The sequence below is a fragment of the Haliaeetus albicilla genome, chromosome 17 (genome assembly GCF_947461875.1).
Source record: "Haliaeetus albicilla chromosome 17, bHalAlb1.1, whole genome shotgun sequence".
Lineage (NCBI taxonomy): Eukaryota > Metazoa > Chordata > Aves > Accipitriformes > Accipitridae > Haliaeetus > Haliaeetus albicilla.
Window position 1 is genome coordinate 2,205 of NC_091499.1, and position 25,704 is coordinate 27,908.

General features: G+C 45.9%; 3 long non-coding RNA genes across 5 annotated transcripts; 1 reads left to right on the forward strand and 2 right to left on the reverse strand.

Annotated features, from left to right (window-relative positions):
• Positions 1–346: 346 nt before the first annotated feature.
• LOC138689514 (uncharacterized) lies at positions 347–5,715 on the forward strand. The gene is made up of 5 exons (XR_011328329.1): positions 347–522; positions 826–1,131; positions 1,426–1,470; positions 5,059–5,204; positions 5,545–5,715. It is a non-coding gene; the product is annotated as an uncharacterized lncRNA (long non-coding RNA).
• On the reverse strand, positions 1,880–5,205 carry LOC138689515 (uncharacterized). 2 transcript variants are annotated; one of them, XR_011328331.1, is made up of 2 exons: positions 5,080–5,205; positions 1,880–2,336 (listed from the first exon to the last, which is right to left on the reverse strand). It is a non-coding gene; the product is annotated as an uncharacterized lncRNA (long non-coding RNA). The 2 variants fall into 2 exon arrangements; XR_011328330.1 differs by having other exon boundaries at positions 1,880–2,374; positions 5,080–5,163.
• A 5,997-nt stretch (positions 5,716–11,712) lies between the features above and the next one.
• On the reverse strand, positions 11,713–24,601 carry LOC138689517 (uncharacterized). Of its 2 annotated transcripts, XR_011328338.1 has the most exons (8): positions 24,337–24,601; positions 24,209–24,249; positions 24,050–24,113; positions 23,908–23,960; positions 23,783–23,823; positions 23,647–23,697; positions 11,928–12,483; positions 11,713–11,896 (listed from the first exon to the last, which is right to left on the reverse strand). It is a non-coding gene; the product is annotated as an uncharacterized lncRNA (long non-coding RNA). The 2 variants fall into 2 exon arrangements; XR_011328337.1 differs by lacking the exons at positions 11,713–11,896; positions 11,928–12,483 and having other exon boundaries at positions 23,353–23,697.
• Positions 24,602–25,704: the final 1,103 nt, after the last annotated feature.

A 25,704-nucleotide genomic window follows, 5' to 3' on the forward strand; every position in this document is an offset into this window, starting at 1 on the left:
CTGCCCCCCGCGCGGGACGGCGCATGCGCCCGGGAGGCGCATCCGCACGGCTGGTCGGGGAGCGGGCGCAGCGGGGAGCCCGCGGAAAACCACACGAAACCGGTAACGCTCCTGCGTCTGACCTTGTCGGACTCCGGGGGCCGCGGCGGCAGCAGGAGCGAGGACTACGCCGCGCCCGAGAGCCACGCTGCCGCCCGGCCGCCGACTCCGCGAAAACTACAGCTCCCGGCACGCCCCGGGAGGCAGCCTGCCCTGCTGCCTGACCCCGAGGGGACGCCGCTTCCGTTTCCGCCCAGCCCCAGCGCCGCTCCGGGCAGCTCCCGCGCGCTTTCGCCGCCCGGCTCCGGCACGGCGCGGCACCCCCCCGCCCAGCTCCGGCTCCGGGCAGCGCCCGCCGCCGCCGCCGCTCCGGCACGGCGCGGCCCCGCTGCCGCTCCGTGCGTCCGACACGGACCCCGCCGTCCTCCTCGGGGCTTTCCCCGGAACCCGCCGGCCGACTGCGCAGCCCCGCCACGGGGCCCGGTGAGCACCCCCCCACGCGCTCACGTGCTCCCAGCCCCCCCCCCGCGCGCACGTGCTCCCAGCCCCCCTGTGAGCCCCCAGGGCTCGTGCCTCGGCACAGGCGGCCCCCGCCTCCGACGTTCGCGGTCCGAGGGGCGCCCGGCCCCGCTCACCTTCTCCCGAGGGGCAGCCGCACCCCGGCCACCGCTCCGCTCCTGCCTGGGCTCCCACCGGCCCCGCCCCGGCCCCGCCCCCAGCAGCCCCCCCTGGCCAGGGAGGGGCCGTCCCCATCGGCCTCACTGCCCGCACCTGCGGCTCCTCCAGCCCCGGCCCGCAGCTGTGGTACCGAAATCCGGAACAAAACTCCTCAACACCAATGTGAACTTAAGCAGCAGGCACTTCCTTGATTGAATGAAAGATGTCAAGAGTCAGCTGATTGGGAAGAGGTGTTAACTGGGGTCAAAATACAGATTTTAATACCCATCTTATTTTAGTTCTAAGACTTGGCCATTGCCAGGTATCATCTTTTCCATTTACCCACCAGCGAGGCCACAAGGGAGATTTCTTCCAGAAAGAGGATAGAGTTATTAAGTCTAAAGTCCACGATTTGCCTTTCTCCTTCATGAAAAGGTGAGTGGATCATATATCATCACTAGTCACCCAAACAGTTAAGCCTGAACTTTTCACCTGTCCTTTAATACAGTCAACTCCAAGCTAAATTTTTTCCATTATTAAGAGGGGACCAAAGATCATTTCAAATATTATTATACTTTCTACAAATACATCCCCATCTTAGAGCTTTAGCTACTAGAGAAAGTCTTTGGAGTTTGGGGTCAGAAGAGCTGCAAGTATAAACCTTCATTCAGCTCTGTTTAGGATGTGTGATTTTTCTCTGGTTGTCTAAACCAGTCTAAATTTCCATAGATGGTCCCGACTCTGGGTGGCTCTAACAAGGATCCTGGAACTCCAGTAAATTCTAAACATCGTTTTATATTTTAAATATGATCCCAAGTTCCTTTTTGCACTTGTCTCTACGGTTTTGGCAACTGACAGCCCCAAGGGGTGCCTGCACACGTTTCTCCCAAAGGGCGATTAAATGAGTTCTTTTGTCCATGAGGTGGATGGTTTGGTAATGTTATAATTCACAGCGCTGTAATTCCTTCTTTCAAATTTTAAAAAAATAATTGCCTTTTAAATCCATCCAATTTAATTTGCTAAAATGATTCTCATTGTTCTGCATCTTTTCTCAAGTTTTGGTTAAATTCAATGTCAGTATTCTCCACGGAACTAGATTTTCATCTGACTTTGGAATCGGAAGGCAGGCTGTTACTGAGGTTAAATTTTGTGTCTTTACAAAACTTTGAATCAGTTACAAAACTAGATTTTTTTTTTTTTAATCCAAATTACAAAAACGGTTAATCTCAAGATTAATAGCTCAAACAATAATTGTTTCATTTTGTTTATCTCATGTTTAGAACCCCTCAAAAAAAATGCATACACCCTCTAAACACACAAAAAGATTATTGCCCTCGACAATATTCCTAATAGCAACCCCAATATTATCAACTTTACACAGCCGTTTTCCCAAACAGATAACGTGAAACTTACTTATAGATTTTCAGTTTTAAAGGGCCAGTTTCTTTAGACTTCCAGTTTCTTGTTGGTGCTTTCTTTATTCTTGAATAATGAAGCCAAGGTTCTTCTCCCAGACCTTTACTGCTATAAGGGTTGTTAAAATGACTCGATACGGTCCTTTCCGCTTCTCAGTGATTTTATATATATTCAGTCTCCTGGTCGGAAGGGATGCGCTGCTACGTCCAATTCTAAGGGTCCAGCTGTGGAGACATACTGACAAAGTTCTTGAAAAGAACTGCTTAAAGAAATCGTAACACCTTTTAAAAACATATCTCCAAAGGCACTCAAGATACTCAGAACATAGGACTCTTGATATGGTCTTTCGTACAACATTTCATAATGACTTAAATTTTCTTTCTCTTCTGGCTATTCTCTGATTCTTAATAGAGCCATGGGTAATGCTTTAACCCATGTGAGGAGCGAGGTTTCCTGACAAATTTTACTCGACTGTTGCTTAAGGGTATAGTTAATTCTCTCTCTCTCTCTCTCCCCCCCCCCCCCCCCCCCCCACTTGCTTGTGGTCTATATGGGGTGTGATAGTCTCAATCTATAGATAATACTTTGCTCAACTTGTCTCATAATCTTTGCTATAAAATGAGGGCCATTGTCAGATGACGTTCCTACAGGCACCCCATATTTTGGTGTTATCTCCTTGAGCAAGACTTTGACTACTTCCCTTGCTTTGTTGGTGCGACAAGGGAAAGCCTCGGGCCACCCAGTAAAGATATCAACTAAAACTAGGATAGATCCTTCTTTTCAAGGCAATTCTATAAAATCAATTTGCTAATATTCTCCTAAAAAATTTCCTTATTTCATAATCCCAAAGATGATCTTATTACTGATTCGGGGATATTTTTATATATAAATTTCACATCCGCTTCTAATTGTTTGAACAATCTTTGTCATATTTCACTTTCTGTTCCCCAATATACTTTGTGATGTTCAGCTCGGGCAATTTCTCTTATTATTGTGGGTGGGACTATTATTTGACCTGTCGGTGTTACAGCCTATCCTGTTTCATTTTGTTAGCCTGCAATCTAATAATTAATTCTTCATCTTTTTCGTTATAATTTGGAGTTTCTTTAGGCAATTTTATACTTTTCTCTGGAACTAGTGCTAGGATGCCTTTTTCCGCAGCCTCTTTAGCAGCTTTATCAGCCAGTCGGTTACCTGCGTTAGGACCGGTCTTACCTAACTGATGTGCTTTACAGTGCATTATCGTGACTGCTGTTGGTTTTTGAATGGTTTCTAACAATTTCAGTAGTTGTTCTGTGTGCTGAATGGTGGTTCCTTGTGCAGATAACGGTCCTCTTTCTCTCCGGTATCGCTCCATGTGCACGTACTACTCCAAAAGCATACTTTGAGTCTGTCCGAGTGTTGACTCGCTTTCCTTGACTTAGTTCCAGAGCTCGAATAAGAGCTATCAATTCAGCCTTTTGGGCAGATATCGTCGAAGGCAAAGTTGGCAACGCAATTACCTCCTCGGTAGTTACTGTCTATCTTGATAAACGTTTTCCTTCACAGATCGAACCGCTTCCGTCGGCATATAGTTCCCAATCTGTTTCTTCTAGCGGCACATCTCAGAGATCCAGTCAGCTGGAGTAAACTCTTTCGATTGTCTGCAAGCAGTCACGTTCCAGTTCTCCTTTAACTTGATCAGCTGTTGAAAACGCAACAGGGTTAACGGTGGTAGTAGTTTTTAGGTAAACATCATCTTCTTCCAGCGACACCACTTGGTATTTCAGCATTCTGCTAGGGGATAACCAATGCCCCCCTTTCTGTTTTAGCACAACAGTTATCATATGGGAAACGTACAGTAATCCTTTGTCCTCAGGTGAACTTACGAGCTTCCTGGATCAGTAGCACAGTTGCAGCGACAGCTCTCGGACGACCAGAGCATCCCAGACTCACATTACCTAATCGCTTCGAGAAGTAGGCCACAGCTCGCCCACTTGGCCCTAAATATTGGGCCAGGATACCCAGAGCTATACCTCTTCTTTCACGAGCAAAAAGTTCAAGTGTCTTTGTGAGATCTGGCAGGCCTCGGGCTGGCACCCCTATTACAGCCTGTTCCCATTCTTGGAAAGTAGCTTTCTCGGCATCGGTCCAATCCATTGTTTGAGGTTTTGAGCTGCTCCTATAAAGGTCAGGCCAGCAAGCCACAATTTATAATCTACAGGTGACACCACTCAACCATTCCCGGAAATGCTCGTCATTCATTTTTTTAGTCTTAGGTTCGGGGAGACGACAAATTGCCTCTTTTCTCTCAGTTCCCAATTGTCTCTGTCCTTTTAGGATTTTAAAACTCAAATAAGTTTCTTCTTTCTGGGTTATTTGGTTTTTTTCTTTTGACACTCGATATCCACTGATTCCCCAAAAGTTCAAAAAGTTAATAGTTAACTTTGTGCATTGTTCTTCCGTCTCAGCTACAATTAACAGATCGTCCATATATTTCAGCAAGATTTCTTGATTATTTTCTTTCTGCCAAATCTCTAATTCTCGTGCCAATTGATTTCCAAACATGGTAAGACTATTCTTAAAGCCTTGAGGCAAGACTGTCCACGTATATTGTGTTTTTTCTCCCAGTCTCAGGATTTTCCCATTCCAAAGCAAAAACCTCTTGACTATTGGGATCCAAGGGAATACGGAAAAAGGCATCTTTTCCGTCTAACACTGTGAACCATTCTTGTTTCTCTGTTAGGGTTGTTAACAAAGTATAAGGATTTGCTACTACCGGATGAGTATCTTGTACTATTTGATTTATTGCTCTGAGGAGGTCTTGAACTAATCTATCATCTTTTTCATTAGCCTTTTAACAGGCAAGATCGGGGTGTTATATCTGGATTCACATTCTATTAACAATTTGTATCTTAAAAATTTTTGTATTACCATTACTAACCCTTTCCGACTTTCCGGTTTTAGGGGGTATTGTTTAATTCTTACCGGATTCGATCCTGGCTTTAAATCAACTCTCACAGGTTCTGCTTTTTGGATTTACCGGGAACTTCCCAGTCCAGACGATTGGAATTACAGCATTATACTTTGACTGGTATAATCTTCTGCTTTCGGTAACCGTCCTGCTAACAACAAAGCCACTGCTTCGATACGTTTAGTTTCTGGAATTAAAATTTTAATCTCTCCATTTTTAAATTTAATTTCTGCCTCCAAGTTCTCAAATAGATCCCTCCTTAACAGGAGTTTAGGAGAATTTGGCACATACAAAAACTGCTGAGTGACCCATTGCTTTCCCAATTTCATTGTTAAAGACTTAAAGAAGGGTCTAGTTTCTCGTTCACTTGTTGCACCGACACCACCAATTTCTTCAAAACTTAACTCTCCCTCTAAGGTATTTAAAACTGAAAAGGTGACCCTAGTGTCAATTCAAATTCAATTTTCTGTCTCTCCCAGTTTAGCTGTAACCAGAGGTTCTGCTGGGAGACTCCCCTCCGGTCCCCGTCAGATACGTTCACTTAAAAAGAACAAATCTACATATGGCACTTTATTCCATTTACTCTCTCTCCTACAAAACAACAGTAACTGCAATATAGTATTGTAACTCAAAGTTCTGTTTGTTTACCATTTTTCCTGCAATTCACCCCAACGTGCCAATAAACGTCCCAACGGTGATGTTTTTGGTAACTTTTCATCAGCAGTTCTATGTCCTGCACTCTTAAACAATTTTGCTAATGCCATTATACTTATATACATTCAAATACCAAACAAGTGCAAATGACAGCTGACCCAAATAATACACAAAGTCCAAGCCAGCAATAGCTTTTGCTTATGACTTACGGGCAGACGCCTAGGCTTCCGCTGCAGACGGGTACCCTCCGAGCCCCAACCCTGCGAAGCTTTCGCCGCGCCTCACGGGCAGGCTTTCCAAACAAATTCCAAAGAAGCAGCGCCTTACCTTTTTTCCCGGAAACGCTGCAAGGAGCTTTGCGAGTCGAGGGTGATGGTTCTCCCCGAGAATACCTCGGTGCCGGCCGGAGTTCGATCGACACTCGATCTCGTCCAGTCTCACTCGCAAGGTCCCATTTGGGTCGCCAAAACCGTTACCGAAATCCGGAATAAAACTCCTTAACACCAATGTGAAGTTAAGAAGCATGCACTCCCCCGGCGCTCCCTCTGCCCCTCGGACACCTCTGATAGCCTATTTCCATACATTCTGTATGGCACGTCTAAATATTGGGATGGTTTTAATATTTTGTACCAGCTGTGGAAACTGGTTTGCTGCTAGGTGACTGTAAAAGTGAGATTTGGCAAATAATTATTAGAAATCTTATACTAACACTACGATTGAAACAATAGACAAAAGTATAGCCAAGCAATTAACTAGCAGAGGTAGGTACTCCTAAGTTTTGCAGTTCTTTGCTCTTATGACTAGATGTTCCTGTACGCTAGATGAGAACAATGCTGAAACTGACCACATATGATTGAAACTGCATTAAGCTTCAAGATCAAAGAACAAGGACAAGAATAAAGACTTCAAGGACAGCCAGCAAGAACTTCCAAATGGGTCGGTGGTCGCAAAAGCAGCCCTTCGTCTCAAATGGATCCTTCATTGCGCATGATCGGATGTAGGCAGTACTATGATAATCAGTTGCCATCGTTTTTATGTATATGTATACTAATCTGATTAATATGCAATTAGTTATTCTATATAACCTGTTTGTGCTAAAGCTGTGGCATGCACGCTAGGTGGAACTATCCCCCATGCATCCAGCGCTGCAATGAAGAATGCCTGCTTTCTAAAACTCCAAAACGAGTCATAGGGAGTTTCTTCAAGCGGCTTTCAAGTATCAGGGGTACAAGGGAGGAAAGAAAAAGAAAAAAAAAAGGCAGCGGTGTGGGAAAGAGAGGGGACCAGGGGAGGGGCAGGGAGGGACCAGAACGCAGAAGAGGGGAGACAGGGCCCCGAGGGCCCGGGGCTCACCACAGCTCTTGTTGTTGGCATTGCCAGGAGAATTTGCCAGTTCAGACGCTTCTTTCTGCTCCTCTCCCGCTCCCCTCCTCTTCTGTAACTCCGGCGGCGCGGCCGTCCTCCCCCTAGGAGAACACGCGTCTCATAGGTCTTGCAAGACGAGGCCTCCTAGGCACGGAGCCTCGCTCGCTCGCACACTACGTGGCCGTACCGCACCGTTGGTGCCGCATACGGACCCTGCGGTGCACCTCGGCGGTCTGACCTGCTGCGGACTACGAAGAGGGATCCTTCCACACGCGGAGAGGCAGGCTCTCTCTTGCCTGCAGCGGGAGGCAGCTGCTGGCCGGCCAGCCTTCCATTTCTTCTTCTCTACCTTTCTCTGGCCTCTCCAGCTTCAGCCGCAGCAGCTCCTGCCCGCAGCCGGTAAGCGCCCCGCCTGTCCCTTTGTGCTCCCGCGCCGCGAGGAGAGGGAGGCCAGGCAGAGACAGCCCGTGCAAGCTTTCCTTGCCGGCGTCGTTTCCTCACCGGGAGGAAGCAACGAGCGCGGCGGCACCTCCCGCCGGTGCCGTGCTGCCGTTACCGTCGGACGGCACGTGCAGGACAGCGGCAGCCCCGCGCCCTCGCAGCCTCCGAGCTGCAGTACCGAACATTGGTCGCGAGGTGGCAGCGGCGAGCGCTTGGCCCAAGGCGCCACCTCGCATGCGCGGCTCCCAGCTGCAGTACCAAACTTTGGTCAGTAGATGGCAGGATAGAGCGCTGGCAAAACGCGCCACCACTGCGCATGCGCGGTACCCGAGCTGCTGTACCGTGTTTTGGTTGCCAGGCAACAGCAGGAGGGCGGCAAAACGCGCCACCGCGCATGCCCGGCTTCGAGCTGCCGTACCGCGTTTTGGTTGCCAGGCAACAGCAGGAGCGCCGTAAACCGCGCCGCCGCGCATGTGCAATTGCCGAGATGCTACGTCGCGCAAGGTTGCCAGGCAACAGCGGCGAGCGCCGTAAACGCGCCCGTGCGCATGCGCGACTGTCGAGCTGCCGTAACGCGTTTTGGTTGCCTGGCAACAGCAGGAGCGCCGTAAACAGCACCGCCGCGCATGCGCGGTTGCCGAGGCGCCGTGTCGCGCTGTGGTTGCCAGGCAACAGCAGGCAGCGCGACAAAACGCGCCATCCCGCATGCACGCATCCCGACTGCCAGTACCGCGTTTTGGTTGCCAGGCAACAGCAGAAGCGCCGTACCACGCATGCGCGGCTCCCGAACGCCAGTACCGCGTTCCCGTTGCCAGGCAACGGCAGGCAGCGCCACAAAACGCGCCACAGCGCATGCGCAGATCCCGAACGGCAGTTCCTACCTTCGGTCGCCGGGCAGCAGCATCCCCGTAACGATCCTGTTCGGAGCATCAGCTGGATGAGAGATGACTGACAGCTCAGCCCAGTATAGACCAGGCAAAGGCAATAACTACTTACTGGGGGTACAGGGCTTACATTTCCCTGCCTTTTCCCCATTCGCAGCCCGGGCAGTCATCTTCATAGCCTCCGTTCCAAAAAGCACCCGAGTGGCTGGAGCATTTACAGCAGTCAAGTGCAAAGAACAGAAAATTCGGGTGGTTGCTTCTGTCCCTGCACACACACCACCCCCCCCCCGCCATTATCTAGAGAGCAGAAGCAGCACAGGAAACCTGCAAATGGGGGGGGTGGGGTGCCCTGGCGAGAGATTTAAAAAAAAATAACGCCTGGTTCAGGTGACAGCCTGAAGGCAGGCCACGAGAGACCCAAAGCTGCTTTGTGCCAGAGGGGCAGCTCTGTCCAGCAGGAAACGCCGCATCCCAGCGCACCAGATGCCAGCGGCCGATCTGCAAGCGAGTGATACCCTGGCGATCCTGGGGCTCGGTTGGGATAGGCGCACCTTTCCTCACCTCTGTGCTATCAGAACTCTGCTCTCCTAATCCTGCACACACGCAAGGCTTCTTGTGCGGGGCTTGTCTCTTACCGAAGAGATGCTGCACGGTGTTACTTACTGCCCTGCCCTCCATCATGCAGTTATTAGACATGAAGCAGGGAAAGCAAAGAGGTGTGTCAGGATGTTAGATGATTGTAGAACCCTCGAAGTTCCACCTTTGCTCCCTGCAGGAGCGTGGCTCTGCACTCCTTGCCACTCCCGCCAGCAAGCATCATAGTTGCACTTTACTGCCTGCAACATGCAATACTTAGTAGGCTGGATAGGCTGTTCTGCCAATGTGTCAGGTGAGCAGCTCTGTTCCTTTGGCTGCCTAATTTGCCTCCTTAAAACAAATACTTCAACACTCAGTTTCTTTAATTCAGACCCCTCTAAAGATCTCCTGGCCTGCAAGCATTTTCAGCTAGCAACAGAGCTGAAATACAGTGCTGGTAGAAATCTAGCTGTCATCTGTCTTTGATGGCAAAAGGCTTTTGTAACTTGAAGCCCTGATGGTTTTGGCATCAAGACTGCAAGGCAAAAAATACGCCTCCCCTTGAACAAGCAAGACACCTGCCAAATAGCTGATACAGTGATACGTGCCTGCCTGTGATCAACACCTTTTTCTGCTAAAACCAGAGCATGCTTCCCTTGTGCAGAGCCATTGGCAGTGCAGAAAGTACCTCAGCTTTCCCTGCACCGGCTCCCCAGAGAACAGCGTCTTAGTCTGACTGGAGCATGCAGCAGCCTGTTGTTGTCCCAGCCCCTTGCCCTTGAGAAAGCGGCTGCCTGTAGCAGCGGCAGAACCACTGCTGCCCAAAGGGAAAGGAATGACTCGGTGTAAAGCTCTCCAGGGTGCCTGTGTGGGTGCCTGTGTCCCATGCAGAGTCGATGACCTCAGCAGCCTGTACACAGAGCCAAGCTAACAACCTGAGAAGGAGACACAGGGGTAGCAGTTTCTGCAACAACCATACTTTCCAGCCTAGCGGGACAGAGTAAGAGGCTAGAGCAAGGGGCCTGCTGGGTCCCTCAAGAGACAAAATTGCTGTAGATTGTACCATGCCTGTTTTGCTCTTTGCCTTTGGCAGAGTTACTTCCCAGCAGTTGCGAAACAGGCAGGCTTGCACAGTCCAAGTACTGCTGCTTACAGAGCGAAAGGCACTCACTTTAAAGCAGCAATGAAGAACAAGGACGGCCACTGAAGATGGTAGGAATAACATGGAGAGCCTCAAGCATTAGCCAGTGTCCTGGTTTTGGCTGGGATAGAGTTAATTTTCTTCCTAGCAGCTGGTATAATGCTATGTTTTACATTTATGAGAAGAATGTGGATAACACACTGATGTTTTCAGTTGTTGCTAAGCAGCATTTAGACTAAGTAAGTAAGTCAAGGATTTTTCAGCTTCTCATGCCCAGCCAGCAAGAAGACTGGAGCAGCACAAGAAGTTGGGAGGGCACACAGCCAGGGCAGCTGACCCCAACTGGCCAAAGGGATATTCCACACCATGTGAGGTCATGCCCAGTATATAAACTGGGGGCAGTTGGCCTGGGGGGGCGGGTAGCTGCTCAGGAACTAACTGGGCATCAGTCAGCGAGTGGTGAGCAATTGCATTGTGTATCTCTTGCATTTTGTATATTCCAATCCTTTTATTATTATTGTAATTTTATTATTGTTATTATTATTAGTTTCTTTCTTTCTGTCCTATTAAACTGTTCTTAACTCACGAGTTTTACCTTTTTCCTTCGATTCTCTCCCCCATCCCACTGCGGGGGGGGGGGGAGTGAGTGAGCGGCTGCGTGGTGCTTAGTTACTGGCTGGGGTTAAACCACAACAGCCAGGCAGGGCTTGCAACTAACCTTGTGTCATGGTTTAATCACAGCCAGCAACGAAGTCCCATACAACCACTCACTCACTCCCCTCACAGCGGGATGGGGGAGAGAATCAGAAGGGTAAAAGTGAGAAAACTCATGGGTTGAACAGCCCCCTTGCCAACCTCCCCTCTAGTTTTATTACTGAACATGATGTCATATGGTCTGGAATATCCCTTGGGTCAGTTGGGGTCAGCTGTCCCAGCTGGGTCCCCTCCCAACTTTCTGTGCACCCCCAGCCTGCTCGCTGGTGGGATGGGGTGAGGAGTGGGGGTGAGTGCAGGGAAGTGTGTGGGGGAGGAGTTTGGGTGGGGGGCACTGGGCTGGTGGGGGGGTGCAGGCAGCACCCTGGGCTCTGGAGGCAGATGGGTTTGGGGGGGGCGGTGTGGAATCTGGGGTGTTGGAGAGGGGCACGAGACAGGAAGGCAGGGGATGTGAGCGGGTGTGTCTTGCGTGGAAAAGACAACCGCGATCGTTTCAGTGCGAAGCATTTGGGAGTGGAGAGACATGGGGTGGGGGCGGATGGGGGAAGGTACGTGTGTAGAAACATGCATGGGGGGACCTACACTGATATATGGTAGTTGATATATATTCCAGATGTCAATTATATTTTGTAGTTTGTAAGCAATAAGTAGCTACAAGCAGAATAGATGGTTTCCTTTAATGAGATAAGTCATCCTGCAACTCAAGTAATTAAAGGATGTGTAGATAGATTTGTGAGAACACAGGAAAACAGACATATGGACTCAAGGACGAGAGAAACTGAGAATGCAAGTAAGAAGATAAGGGGTGATTTGTTGGCATGAGAACAGCACTTTGGGGGTCAAAGATTATTTGGCATGAAAGATACAAGAACAAAGGAAAACCAGAAGTTTAATATCAAAATATTGAAAAGGGTAAAGAACGGTTAAGCGAGGAAGAGGATGATAAGACCCCCGAAGAACACCCGACGACCACCCAAGGCAACAACTGTGACTGCGCAAAGGGCATTTGCATATGTTAATTATTTCTTGGAAATTTAATGAATATGTATAGGGTTTCTGGGAAATGTAATGAATACTTATATCACACATGTATTTAAACTTCACTAACGAGCTTTACAGTGTGCACAATAGGTGGAACGATCCCTCGTGTACCCAGCGCTGAAATAAACATGCCTGCTTTATAACTCACTCTCCGAGTTGTAAAGTTTGTTCTGCGTGTCGACACCAGGGGGTCCACCCAGAATAATCCACAGCAGGTGACTCACCTGGGATAACCTGCAACAGATAATCCACTCTGGATAACTGACCCACACCAGATAATCCCCACCAGGTGCCCCACAGAGGGAAGCGTGCCAGAGGATGGTGCCATGTCTCTTGCTCAGGCTCTGCTCCACGCTGTTCCTCCTCCATTCCCGCCCTGGGACAGGCTCCCCAGGGCACAAACATCCCCGGTCCCTCTTGGCCCTGCACTCTCCCCACCAGACAGCCCTCGCTGCCGCACCTGCAGGGCACCCACTGGAGACAGAGCCAGGAGCCTCCCCACCCGGGGCTGGCCCCATACCACCACTATGCTTAATGACCGACAGGCAAACCTGGGCTGGGGGGCATCTGCTGACCATCACAAGATGCTTATGACAACACATCTGAAAAACAAGAATCCCAAATTGTATTTCAGCATATTAAAAAACAGTAAAGAAGAAAGTAGAGGAATTCCGTCAGAAGAAGGGATAGTAGTTGAGCTAAAGGCGGATTCCGGGTAAACAGGTCAGCTCAAAATACAACACATCCTTTAGAAGCTAGACTAATTTGAACACTTCAAACCAGTATTAAGACTAATTGATACGGTTTTTAACACCTTCTTAGCATACAAGTAAACACTCTTGCCGGTGTTGGAAAACGTCTCCTCCCTTCCTTACAGCACTGCTGCAGGGAGATAACCCTGGGAGGCTGCAGGATGAGGTTCTACACAGTCAGAATCTACCCTTACGGATCCACCACAACAGCTGCAGCCCTTGCGCTGCTGTCGCTGCAGATCTTGCTTGCTTGGTCAATAATGCTGAAAGTGAAGTGTAAAACTTTAAAGAGTAAAATGAAAAATAAAGAATAAATCCCAATAATTGTCTTTATACAAAAAAGGTATGCCCATGTTTATATACATCCAATAAAAATACTTATACTATAAAAGTATTCGATTTTCCTTTTGCATTAACTTACTGAATTCATACCATTACATTATCTATCTCCAAAATACACAGTTAAAATTTGACTAGGGCGTTTCTTGTGTGTTACATAATGAGGAGGGACAACTGGCCAGCTGCGCTGCCCAAGAGAGATGCTACTGAACTGCCAGGGAAATGCGCCATTGAAAGCGAGACAGAAATAAAGTACTTCAGAGCACTCCATCAAAATATCAGGAGAAAACCCTCATAACATTCTGTTGCCTCTCTTTTTAAACATTTAGAAAAATACCTAACTGCTTACATACGTCTAATAAATTATATGCTACAGCTATTTGGCAGTTACAGTTTAAACAATGCAAGTCGGTTTGTAAATTATACAATTTTAACTTTTTTAAAAAAGTTTCATTTATGGTAGGAAAAAATCAGTGAGATAAGAGATCCCTCATATAGTTTTACTTTTGAAAAAAAAAAAAGAAAGAAAAAATCAAATCCCCAGTGCTGCAATACCTCAGACTACCAAAAACGACTGGCAGATTTGCTAATGCTTTTGGCTGAACTGAAGCAGGCAGACTAACATGTTTTCATGGTATCTCAACTGTTACAACTGAGAACCCAAAGAGCAGCAAAGCCACCAACTTTAGGAAGATGGGCCGTGCTTGGTTCTTTGGAAGGAAATTGACTTTTTTTTCTTTTCTTTCTTTTTTTTTTTTTTTTAAGAAGAGTGAAAAGTCTTGGCAGTAGAAGTTGTGATAAATTTATGTGTTTGTTAATCAAACCGGTTCTGTAAGCCTTGCACAATGTGTTCGTTTTTGCAAGGCAGTGTTAGCCTTTGCAAGCAGGTGCGGTTGGAAACTTTGTAACTGCAATGTCTTGCTAAGTGAACAAGATGTATTAGCTTTCAATGCCTAATAAGGAGGTATTTTAAAGTACGCATGCTCCAGATGACAAGAAACACAGAAGACTACAACCTTCATCCCACGACTCCCCCAGCAACAAGGTGTGCAATCGCAGAAGATACTAAACAAGCCCACGTGGGCCCGGACTCTGGAGTCTAACCTGGCAACAAAAAACTATAAAAGGGACTGTGAAAGGGGGGGGGGGCGCGCGCTGTTGGTAGGGCGGAGACTCCCCGGCCGCCCAGCGCTGTTTTGCCTGTTTGCCGCTTGCTTCAATAAACTTTGATTGGATTATCCATGGGCTGGCGTACAATTTTTCGTCGCCGCTTATAACAAATCTGGTGCCGTGACTTGGATAAGGTTAACTTGGTTTGGAATCTAAACTCTGGGGAGGCGCCCCATCCTTGGATGGCCCCGGAGTGGATGATATGCTTTCCAAGACCTTTACCTCCAAAGCCTAAATTTGGGAAGCAGGCAAAAGAACACTGCAGTACCCCATAATTTTCGTGCACGAAGATCCGGACGAAGACTCCAGGTTAAGTGAGTATTGAAAGCGTTCCCGTTCGGTTGGGGTGGGTTTCCCGAAGTGCGCATGAACGAGACGCTCCTGGAAGGAGCGAAGTGAGTGCGGACCCTCTTGTAGTGCGGTTCTCATTGCCCGCGAGGGCGTGAGCCACGAACGAGGGGTGCATGTGTGTGTGTGTGTGAGAAGGCACTTCGGAAGATGGGGCAGAAGAAAAGCAAGCCTTCTGACTCCATGAGGGTGATACAGAGAACGAACTGCTAATTGCTTAATGATTGTCTCTCTGTAACTTTACATACCAAAGACTAGTGCTCGTCAAGGATTAAGCCTGTCAGAGACTGGTACTTGGGAGTGATGAGCAAGAAGGAACCATGAACAATCACAAAACTTAATTAAATGTTTGATAAATTTACGATCTTGTCAAGAAGGCTCAAGTAGAGGCCTTGCTTGAATAGATAGGGCCAGAAAAGATAAGAACTCCTGCCTTTGTTCTCGTCCTTGTAGATAATTTAGCTTAAACTAACCATATGGTTTTTACACCACTAATGAGAACTTAGATAATAAGAACACTAACGAGCACTGATGTATTAAAACATGTAAAAGACCATACTGCGCAGAATCACCTGAGAAGGGTCAAATAGCGGACGAGTGAGGAAGACTATGGAAGACCACCGGAGGACTCCTGAAGACCACCAGAGACCTTCAATGCGCCTGCGTAAAGGACATTTGCATATGCTAATAGTTTCCGGGAAAACTAATGAATATGTATAACATTTCTCGGAAATCTAGTGAATATGTATATAGAACATGTATTTAACCTGCACAATTAGACCTGACGGTGTGCACGATAGGTGGAGCGATCCCCCGTGCATCCAGCGCTGCCAATAAAGAATACCTACTTAATAGTTAATCAAACTATTGAGTCAATTTCTCTGAATCAAGGGGCCCCAAGGTGAGGTTACCCAACATACCGCCAGACAGCCCTCTAGGATTAATGATTGCCCATTGGGATGACTGGCTGCCCAGACAAGGCAAAAGCAGAGAAAAAATGATATATTATTGCATGCAGGTGTGGGGTGGTAAACAAATCAGAAGAGATTGGGTATTTTGGCCTGTTTTTGGGACATTTGAGGATTGAATATGTCAGGCCCTAAACATATATGTAAATTCTAAGGAACCCTTTAGTTCAGAAGAGAGTGAATATGCTAGTTTATGGATAAGATTAGATACCCGAATCCATGTGTTTGCTCTAAGTGAAAAGAATCATAGGAAAAAAACTAAAAACCTCGAAGAGCTTCCCACACCTCCTCCCCCTTATGTTCCCCCTGCACTCGTGCCTGACCCAACCCCCCCTTCCTCCTCTCCCCCGACAGTCCCAGATGCAGACTTAGGCTCTTGTAGTTCCCCTGAAGAGATTCGGAGAATAACAAGGAGTCAGACTAGGAGGAAAGAGCAGTCAGAGGAAAGACTATACCCCTTAAGAGAAATAGCTATGGGGGGCCCACAACCCGGCATGGGATTTGTGCCAGTACCCTTGAATTCTGGAGATATAAGGGAATTCAAGAAGGAGATGGGGAACCTTTTAGAAGACCCCTTGGGAGTATCCGAAAGGTTAGACCAGTTTTTGGGTCCTAATGTATATACCTGGGAGAGTTGCAGGCAATTTTAGGTATACTATTCACAGTAGAGGAAAGGGAAATGATTCGAAGAGCAGGAATGAGAGTTTGGGATCAGCAACACCAACACGGTCCAGGCGCAGATATTAAATGGCCACTACAGCAGCCAAACTGGGATAACCAGAATGCAGAACACAGAACCCATATGGCAGATCTGCGTACTATAATTGTTCAAGGCATTAAGGAATCTGTTCCCTGAGGACAGAATATTAACAAAGCATTTTGTGAACACCAGAAGAGAGATGAGACCCCCACTGAATGATTAGAGAGACTGAGAAAGAATCTGCAGCTCTATTCCGGGCTGGATCCTGCCACTCCGGTGGGGCAAGCCCTGTTTAAAAACTCAGTTTGTGGCGAAATCATGGGTAGACATTAGAAAGAAACTGGAAAAGTTGGAAGATTGGCAGGAGCGAGGATTAGATGAGCTGTTGAGGGAAGCTCAGAAAGTGTATGTGAGAAGGGAGGAAGAGATTCAGAAAAAGCAGGCAAGGATTTTGGTGGCAGCTGTCTGAGAAGGACAGAGAGGAATAGCACCCCGTACAGGGGGATGTAGTGCCCAAGGGCCAAAAGAAAGACCTCAGGGAAGCCAGGGTGACATAAAGGATTTGAGACAGATTGAGTGTTTCTACTGTCAAAGGAAAGGACACATGAGGAGGAATTGCAGAAAGCGTATACAGGATGAACGAATGTTTTAAAGAAGCTTAGGGGGGTCAGGGGCTCTATTTGCTGGGGACCTCTAGGAAAACAGAGCCCTTGATAAAATTAAAATTAGGTCCCCAGCATCAAGAAGTAGAGTTCCTTGTGGACTCTGGGGCAGAAAGGTCTACTGTCCAGTTAGTGCCCTGAGGATGCACACTGTCCTCGGAGAAATTACAAGTAATAGGAGCAAAAGGGGAACCGTTTCAGGTACCAGTAATAAAAGGAGTGAAAATAGAAACTCCATCTCAAATGGGAATAGGATCCTTTTTGTTAGTACCTGAAGCACAATACAATTTATTAGGAAGAGATCTAATGATTGAATTAGGAATTAACTTAGAAATAAAGAACAAAGAAATAGTGGTAAAATTGTGTGTTTTGACAACGGAGGATGAAGCTAAAATCAGTCCTGAAGTATGGTATACCCCGGAGTCAGTAGGACGATTAGACATTGCTCCCTTTGAAGTCACCATTAAGAACCCAGAAGGTCCAATTAGAGTCAAACAATATCCCATGTCACAAGAGGGCAGATATGGCCTACAACCAGTGATCGAAAGGTTGTTGCAGCAGGGATTATTAGAACCTTGCATGTCACCACACAATACCCCCATTCTGCCCATAAAGAAATCGGATGGGTCCTACTGTTTAGTACAGGATCTAAGAGAAGTGAATAAGAGGACTATTACTAGATTCCCAGTGGTAGCCAATCCATATACTTTAATAAGTCAACTCTCCCCTGAATTAAAATGGTATAATGTAATAGACTTAAAGGACGCATTTTGGGCCTGCCCTCTAAAGGAGAAGTGTAGGGATTATTTTGCCTTTGAGTGGGAAGATCCTGAGACCCACAGGAAACAACAATTAAGATGGACTGTACTCCCACAAGGGTTTACAGAATCACCAAATTTGTTTGGGCAAGCTCTAGAACAAGTGTTAGAAACTTTTGAATCAAACCCAGAAGTGACTTTAGTGCAGTATGTAGATGATCTGTTGTTAGCTGGGGAAGATCAAGAGGCTGTTAGAAATGAGAGCATTAGATTATTGAACTTTTTAGGCCTAAAGGGATTAAAGGTTTCAAAGTCTAAATTGCAGTTTACTGAAGAGGAAGTAAAATACTTAGGACACTGGCTAAGTAAGGGAACTAAGAAATTAGATCCTGAGCGAGTGAATGGTATTTTATCCCTCCAGGCACCAACAAGTAAGAGACAGATAAGGCAATTGTTAGGACTTTTAGGGTACTGTAGACAATGGATCGAAAATTATAGCAGCAAAGTGAAGTTTTTGTATCAGAAATTAGTAGGGGTAGCATTAACAAAATGGACTCAGGAGGACGAACAGAGTCTAGAAAGCTTCAAAGCTGACCTTGTAAATGCTCCGGTGTTAAGTTTACCCGATATTAGACGACCGTTTTATTTGTTTGTGAATTCAGAGGGGGGAACAGCCTTTGGGGTATTAACCCAAGAATGGGCTGGAAGAAAGAAACCCGTGGGGTATTTTTCCAAATTATTAGATCCGGTTAGTAGGGGATGGCCTACTTGCCTACAAGCTATAGTAGCCATGGCCCTTTTAGTTGAAGAAGCTGGGAAAGTAACTCTAGGAGGAGAATTGAAAGTGTATACGCCTCATAACATATGGGGGGTATTACAGCAAAAGGCAGACAAATGGATCACTGATGCCAGGCTGTTGAAATACGAGGGTATCCTAATTCATTCCCCCAAGTTGGAGCTTGAAACAACTAGCTTGCAAAACCCAGCTCAGTTCTTATATGGGGAACCAAGCGAGAACTTAATTCATGATTGCATACAATTAATAGAACACCAAACCAAAATTAGAGAAGATTTGGAAGAAGAGGAACTACCGAATGGGTTGAAATTATTTGTAGACGGGTCATCACGAATGGTAAATGGGAAGCGAAGGTCAGGGTATGCGATAATAGATGGGACCACCCTAGAGGTAAAAGAATCTGGCCCCCTCGATGCAATGTGGTCAGCCCAAGCTTGTGAATTATATGCAGTACTAAGAGCTTTGCAGTTATTGGAAAATAAACAAGGGACAGTATTTACAGATTCCAAATATGCATTCGGGGTAGTTCATACATTTGGCAAAATTTGGGAAGAACGAGGGTTAGTGAACTCTCAAGGGAAAGGCCTAGTACATGAGGCCTTGATAAAACAAACTCTAAAGGCTCTAAGAGGACCTAAACAAATTGCAGTAGGTACATGTAAAAGGCCATCAGAGGGGTATCAATAAACAAATAAGGGGAAATAATTTGGCTGATGAAGAAGCAAAGAAAGCCGCCTTACTAATCACAAGGGAAGTGAAACAAACACAGACTCAAATAAAAGCCAATGGTATCGTGAGTTTTACCACTCAAGAAAAGGAGAAACTTAAACAAGCAAGAGTTATTGAAAAGGAAGGGAAATGGTTTCTCCCTGATGGAAGAGAAGTAATTCCAAAGGGGGTGGCATGGAAAATAATGAGAGAATTTCACAGGCAAACTCATTGGGGAATACAGGCATTGGTAGACCAATTCGGAACTAAGTATATGTGTATAGGAATACACGATATAGCCAAGAAAATCGTTGGGGAACCTAACGTGCCAAAGGGTAAATAAGCATCAGCTCAGGGAAGGAGTTCCAGGAGGGCGTGAACTGGCTAAAAGACCATTTGAAAGAATACAAATCGATTTCACCGAACTTCCCAAAGTGGGCAGATACAGATATCTCCTAGTACTGGTGGACCATTTGACCCACTTTGTGGAGGCCTTTCCGGTAGCCCGAGCCACTGCAAAAAACGTAGTCAAGGTACTGCTGGAAAACATCGTACCACGATATAGAAACATAGCAGTAATTGATTCAGATCGGGGACCCCATTTTACCTCCAAGGTCATCAAGGAGGCCTTGGATCGCTTAGGGACTAAATGGGAATATCATACCCCATGGCATCCACAGAGTTCAGGAAAAGTAGAAAGAATGAATGGCAAAATTAAGAAACATTTGACTAAATTAATAATTGAAACTAAAATGAATTGGATAAAATGCTTGCCATTAGCCCTATTAAATGTAAGGACACAACCCAGAGCAGACACTGGGATCTCTCCTTTTGCAATGTTATATGGGATGCCCTATGATCTAGAAATGCCAATCGAACACCCAAAGGTAGAAGAAAAATTCTTACAGGAGTATATCATTGAACTCATGAAGAGACGGCAAGAACTAATAAAGAAGGGACTGATAGTGCAGAGGCCACCCTTAGATATTGCAATACACAAAATTACGCCTGGAGATAAGGTATTGATCAAAACTTGGAAAGAATCATCTCTAACTCCCTGTTGGGAGGCACCGTTTCTTGTTTTGCTTACTACAGATACTGCAGCCCGGACTGCTGAAAGAGGGTGGACTCATGCAAGCAGAATCAAAGGACCAATTCAGAGTTCTCACTGGGAGATGACCAGAGACCCTGACACCTTGAAAATTAAGTTCCGAAGAAAAGCGGATGAGTGAGGCTATCTTTTGTAAAGATCCTAACTGTATATGTTATCCCTTTGTATGTTACAGGTGTAAACTCTGTAAAGTGGTGGACCCATTGCTCCTATGGGTATTCCCCTAGTGGTATTTGCCACGAATGTTATAATTACGAACGGGAACTAACTGAGCAAGCATTACGTGTGGGAGTAATAACCGGGAAAATTATAAAAGACTCCAAAAAGTGGTGGGATATCTTTGCCAAAGGCATAAACCCCGAGAAGTGTTGTTTCCATACAAATGAGCCCTGTCCAACAAAGGCCGAAATTGTACATGTAACCTGCAGATGGACCGTGGCCAGAGTGAGGTGTGGAGTCTGGGAGGTGAAAGATAAGAGCTGGGAGAGCTATAAGTCAAGGTTGACTAAATATGACAAAGGAGGTTCCCCTGAAAAATATGACTGCTGCCAAGAAGACGGTACACCTCGCTGCTCTAAGCAACAGAGTAGGCAGAGGAGAAGTCAGAGGCGTACTACTGTGGGGATTGAGGTTGATGAACCACCTCCAGAAATGGCACACGAGGCCCCTTGACTCACAACTCCCAAACCCAATAACCTCAGGGCCACCCCGAAGTTTCTCATCTCCCTCAGGGAATAAAACCAAAAACCAAATTAAATGTCAAAAATTTGGAAATGCTTATAGAAAGAGCAAGACCACACCACTTTTCTCAATCTTATATCTAGGTATGTGGATAATAAGTCTGTTACTGATGCTGGCGAAACCTGCCTGTGGGAACGAGAACCCTCATCAACTCTATAAATGGACGTTTAGTAGATGGGATGATCAGAAAATTCTTAATACTACTGTTACCGTTGGGGCACCCAAGTTTATTATTACCAATTGTGAATTATTTGAGACCTTAATAGGAGATCCTTATGTATGTCGGCAAAAACCGGAAGAAGGAAATGCAAAAGCCACCTATTGGTGCCCCAGTTCTAACCCAGGAAAAAGTTATTGTAACTATTTAGGGGAATATTATTGTGCTTATTGGGGATGTGAAACTATAACAACAGGAGGTTGGAAGGCCCAAACTCCTGACCAATATCTTACAGTTGACAGGGGACCCACGGGTTGTAAGAAGCCTACTTATAGATTTGAGGGAGGTTTAGCTAATCCTGGTAATTGTAAGTACTTAACGATTCAAGTATTGCAGCCCCAACATGATGCATGGAAGATTGGCAAGACCTGGGGAGTAAGATTTTGGGAACAGGGAAACGACAGGGGAATACTTATTTTTATCAAGAAGGAAAAAATAAAACATCCACAGGCTGTAGGTCCTAATTCCGTAGTTAAAGAACCCGAAATAGTACCCCCAACACATGATATAACCATAGGAAGAAGTGATATTATTGAAGGAATCCCAAGAGAAAGAAATCAGCCAAATCCTCTATGGGAAATAATACAAGCTACCTACCAATCTTTAAATCATACCAAATCAAACTTAACAGAGAGTTGTTGGCTTTGTTATGATGTCAATCCACCCTTTTATGAGGCAATTGGAATTAATGACACATACAACTTGAGCTCAGAGACTACACCTTCTCAATGCTCTTGGGGAAACAGGAAGGAGGGAATAACCATGCAACATGTTACTGGTATAGGGGCCTGTATAGGTACAGTACCTAAGGCAAAACAAACACTGTGTAGTTCCATTAATACCAACATCAAAAAAACTGTCAAAAAGTGGATTATTCCCCAGGAAGGAGCTCGATGGATATGTTAAAAAATGGGACTTACTCCATGTGTATCTCTAAGTGTGTTTGATGCCTCTCAAGAATATTGTATACAAGTCACTATTATCCTGAGGATATTGTATCACCAAGAAAGTGTAATTTATGATTATTGGGATATTGAAACACGAAAAAGAGTGAAAAGAGAACCCATAACTGCAATTACAATAGCCACACTGTTAGGTATTGGGACAGTAGGAGCAGGGACGGGAATCACCTCACTCATCCAACAGAAACAAGGATTTAGTTCTTTAAGGGCTGCTGTAGATGAAGATTTAGAAAAAAATAGAAAAATCAATAACAGCATTAGAAAAATCTTTAACCTCACTATCAGAAGTAGTGCTACAAAACCGAAGAGGGATGGATCTCCTATTCCTACAGCAAGGAGGGCTCTGTGCAGCCCTAGGAGAAGAATGTTGCTTTTATGCTGATCACGCAGGAGGAGTTAGAGATACCATGACAAAATTACGAGAGGGGTTAGAAAACCAGAAAAGAGAAAGAGAAGCCCAACAGAACTGGTATGAATCCTGGTTTACCAAATCCCGTTGGTTAACTACTTTGCTGTCAACCATAATAGGACCAATAGCTGCATTAATGTTGATATTAACTTTTGGACCTTGTATATTGAATAGAATTATTGGATTAGTAAAAAATTGATCAGAAGCTGCACACCTAATGTTATTAAGAAGGCAATGTGAGTACTTAGAGGAAGCCAAGATTGGTGAAAGAGAAACTCCCATTCTCTAGCTCGAGAAACCGTAATCTGGTTTGACCAACAAAATGATGAAAACAAAAAGGGGGGATTGTGATAAATTTATGTGTTAATCAAACCGGTTCTGTAAGCCTTGCACAATGTGTTCGTTTTTGCAAGGCAGTGTTAGCCTTTGCAAGCAGGTGCGGTTGGAAACTTTGTAACTGCAATGTCTTGCTAAGTGAACAAGATGTATTAGCTTTCAATGCCTAATAAGGAGGTATTTTAAAGTACGCATGCTCCAGATGACAAGAAACACAGAAGACTACAACCTTCATCCTACGACTCCCCCAGCAACAAGGTGTGCAATCGCAGAAGATACTAAACAAGCCCACGTGGGCCCGGACTCTGGAGTCTAACCTGGCAACAAAAAACTATAAAAAGGGGACTGTGAAAGGGGGGGGGGCGCGCGCTGTTGGTAGGGCGGAGACTCCCCGGCCGCCCAGCGCTGTTTTGCCTGTTTGCCGCTTGCTTCAATAAACTTTGATTGGATTATCCATGGGCTGGCGTACAATTTTTCGTCGCCGCTTACAATAGAAGTCATCAGCAACAAGCACATCATCTCTGAAGATCCACTCTGATGGGAAGTTCATAAAAATGCAAATTCTTCAGATGAGAAAGATTTCCATTTTGGAGAGTCTCTTTCCAACTGAAATCAAAATTACACACTGTAGGACAGTGGTCCCTGGTCCCTCAACTTCGCTTCCAGAGGGCTGGGGGTCTGAATCCATCCCCAGCAAAAAACACATGGGCTAACTGGGATATTCCTGCAGTTGCCAGGTTCTTCTTCATCATCTGCATAAAACCAAAGCGACGTGGCCTTCTGCTTACCTGCTCCACACAGACTCCATTGGATGCTGCAGCTGTCATCACTTCTGGCACCTAAGATACCAAGAGACAGAAAACTACCACTGCACTTGTGAGAAATCACTGGCTCCATGCTCCTCTTTGCTACTACCCAGCTCACCTCAAATGCCCATCCAAGTCCAAAGGCAGCCTGCAAGGCACCTGCAAAACCAAAGAGAAACGCTTAACTGAGCGGCCACGTGATTCTCTGCTCTTAGACACTAAACCAACTGACAACTGCCTCACCTTGGACTGCTCATTGGCATGCAGCTTCACCCTTCTGATGCTGCTTGCAGCACCTGCAAAAACCAAAGCAAAAAGACGCATGCTGAGATACTGTCCAAAACTACAGCCTGCCTGCACCGATTCCCATCTCCCGCACCTTTACTTTGGCCGCTCGCCTGTCTGGCCTCTGCCATTGACAGGTTGCCACCTTGAGGCCTGGGTACCACCTGTAAAACACAAACAACAAGGGATGCTTCTAACTGCACCAATAATACAACACCTGAAAAACAACTGCTGCTTCAGCCCACTAGTCATTGCTCACCTTGCCTGAGTCAGCTCCGGTGCCAATATCGCACTCTGCACCTTAAAAATAAAAAAAAAACCAAAATCTGTAAGTCAGTCGCACAGCCACTAGTCACATCTTTCCTCTGACACCACATGCCAACCCACCTTGTTAGGGCACTCCGCTCGCATCTCCTCTGTTGCCCTTTGGTGCAGAGCTCGTCCCTCTGCATCTGCAAAACCAACATTGAACAAGTCACCTGGATGTGGAGCAATAGCTGAACAAATTCAAAGGGTTTGCTTCCATTTAGGAATACCATCTAGATTCCCTGCCTGGCACAAGCTCACATTTTGCATTACCTGACCTGACTTTATCTGCAGGAATAAACAAAAAAAACCCTGCCAAAAAAAATTTCTAACCAAAACCCAGAAAATATGAAAAACCCAGAAAGCTCAAAAAGACAGGACACTGTACCATGGAGCAACCGACACTGCCCAACAGATGAAGCTATAAGGATGAGAGGTCTGCTGCAAAAATGGCGCGAGACAAAGGATTGCTGACACGATGAGGTACTCGGGAAGGGATCTGAACAGAGTACGGATGTCCTCAGGGGACCAGGGACCGAACGGAGGCATCCGACATGGCGGAGGGGAAGGTAAGTGTGCTCTGGGGCACAATGAAAGCCTGAGGAAGAGTTGTCTCTGAATAAGAAAGAAACAAAGCCTGCTGCAGAACTCAAGGGTAGTGACAGAACACAAGGACGCTCGCAGGAAGCATCGTGACAGAAATAGAGGGGTGCTGAGGTGGCCAGAGACACAGAAGAAGGCTTGAGGGCACAAAGGTGCTCGGGAGGGGATTTGAACAGAGTACGGATGTCATGAGGGAGACACTGACCCACTGGAGGCAAGCGAGATGGAGGAGAGGAGAGAAAGACTGCTCCGAGGAAGAGGGATGACCTGAGATGTTCTGACAAACCGAGAGGGGTACAAATAACACTCCAGAGATAAGTGTGTCGAGGAGACCCTCTAAAGCCAGGGGATGAACTAAGAGAAAAGACAAAAAATAAAAGACACAAAGAAAACTTACAAAGCAACAGGGTATGTGACAAACAAGAAAGAATTAAAGAAGTAGGGATAGAGAGCTTGATAAAAGTAGACATAGAAAGAAAATCTAAAAAAAAAGGGTACAAGGCAGGAGGAAAAAATTAAAAAAATAGGGATGGAAAACTAAATAAAAGTAGATATAGAAAAGAAATTAAAAAACAAAGGCATTAATGGAGGAAAAAATGAAAAACTAGGGACAACAAACTAAATAAATGGAGACATAAAGAAAATTTAAAAAATGACAGTACCCAACAGACAAGAAAGAATTAAAAAACAGGGATAGGAACTAGATAAAAGCAGACATAGAAAAAAATTTAAAAAGCAACAAGATTAAGGAAATGAAGGAACAAATTAAAGAACAGGAACATCAAACTCAAGAAACAAAGACATAGAAAAAAAATTTTAAAAACTACAAGGTACAGCTCAGACTAG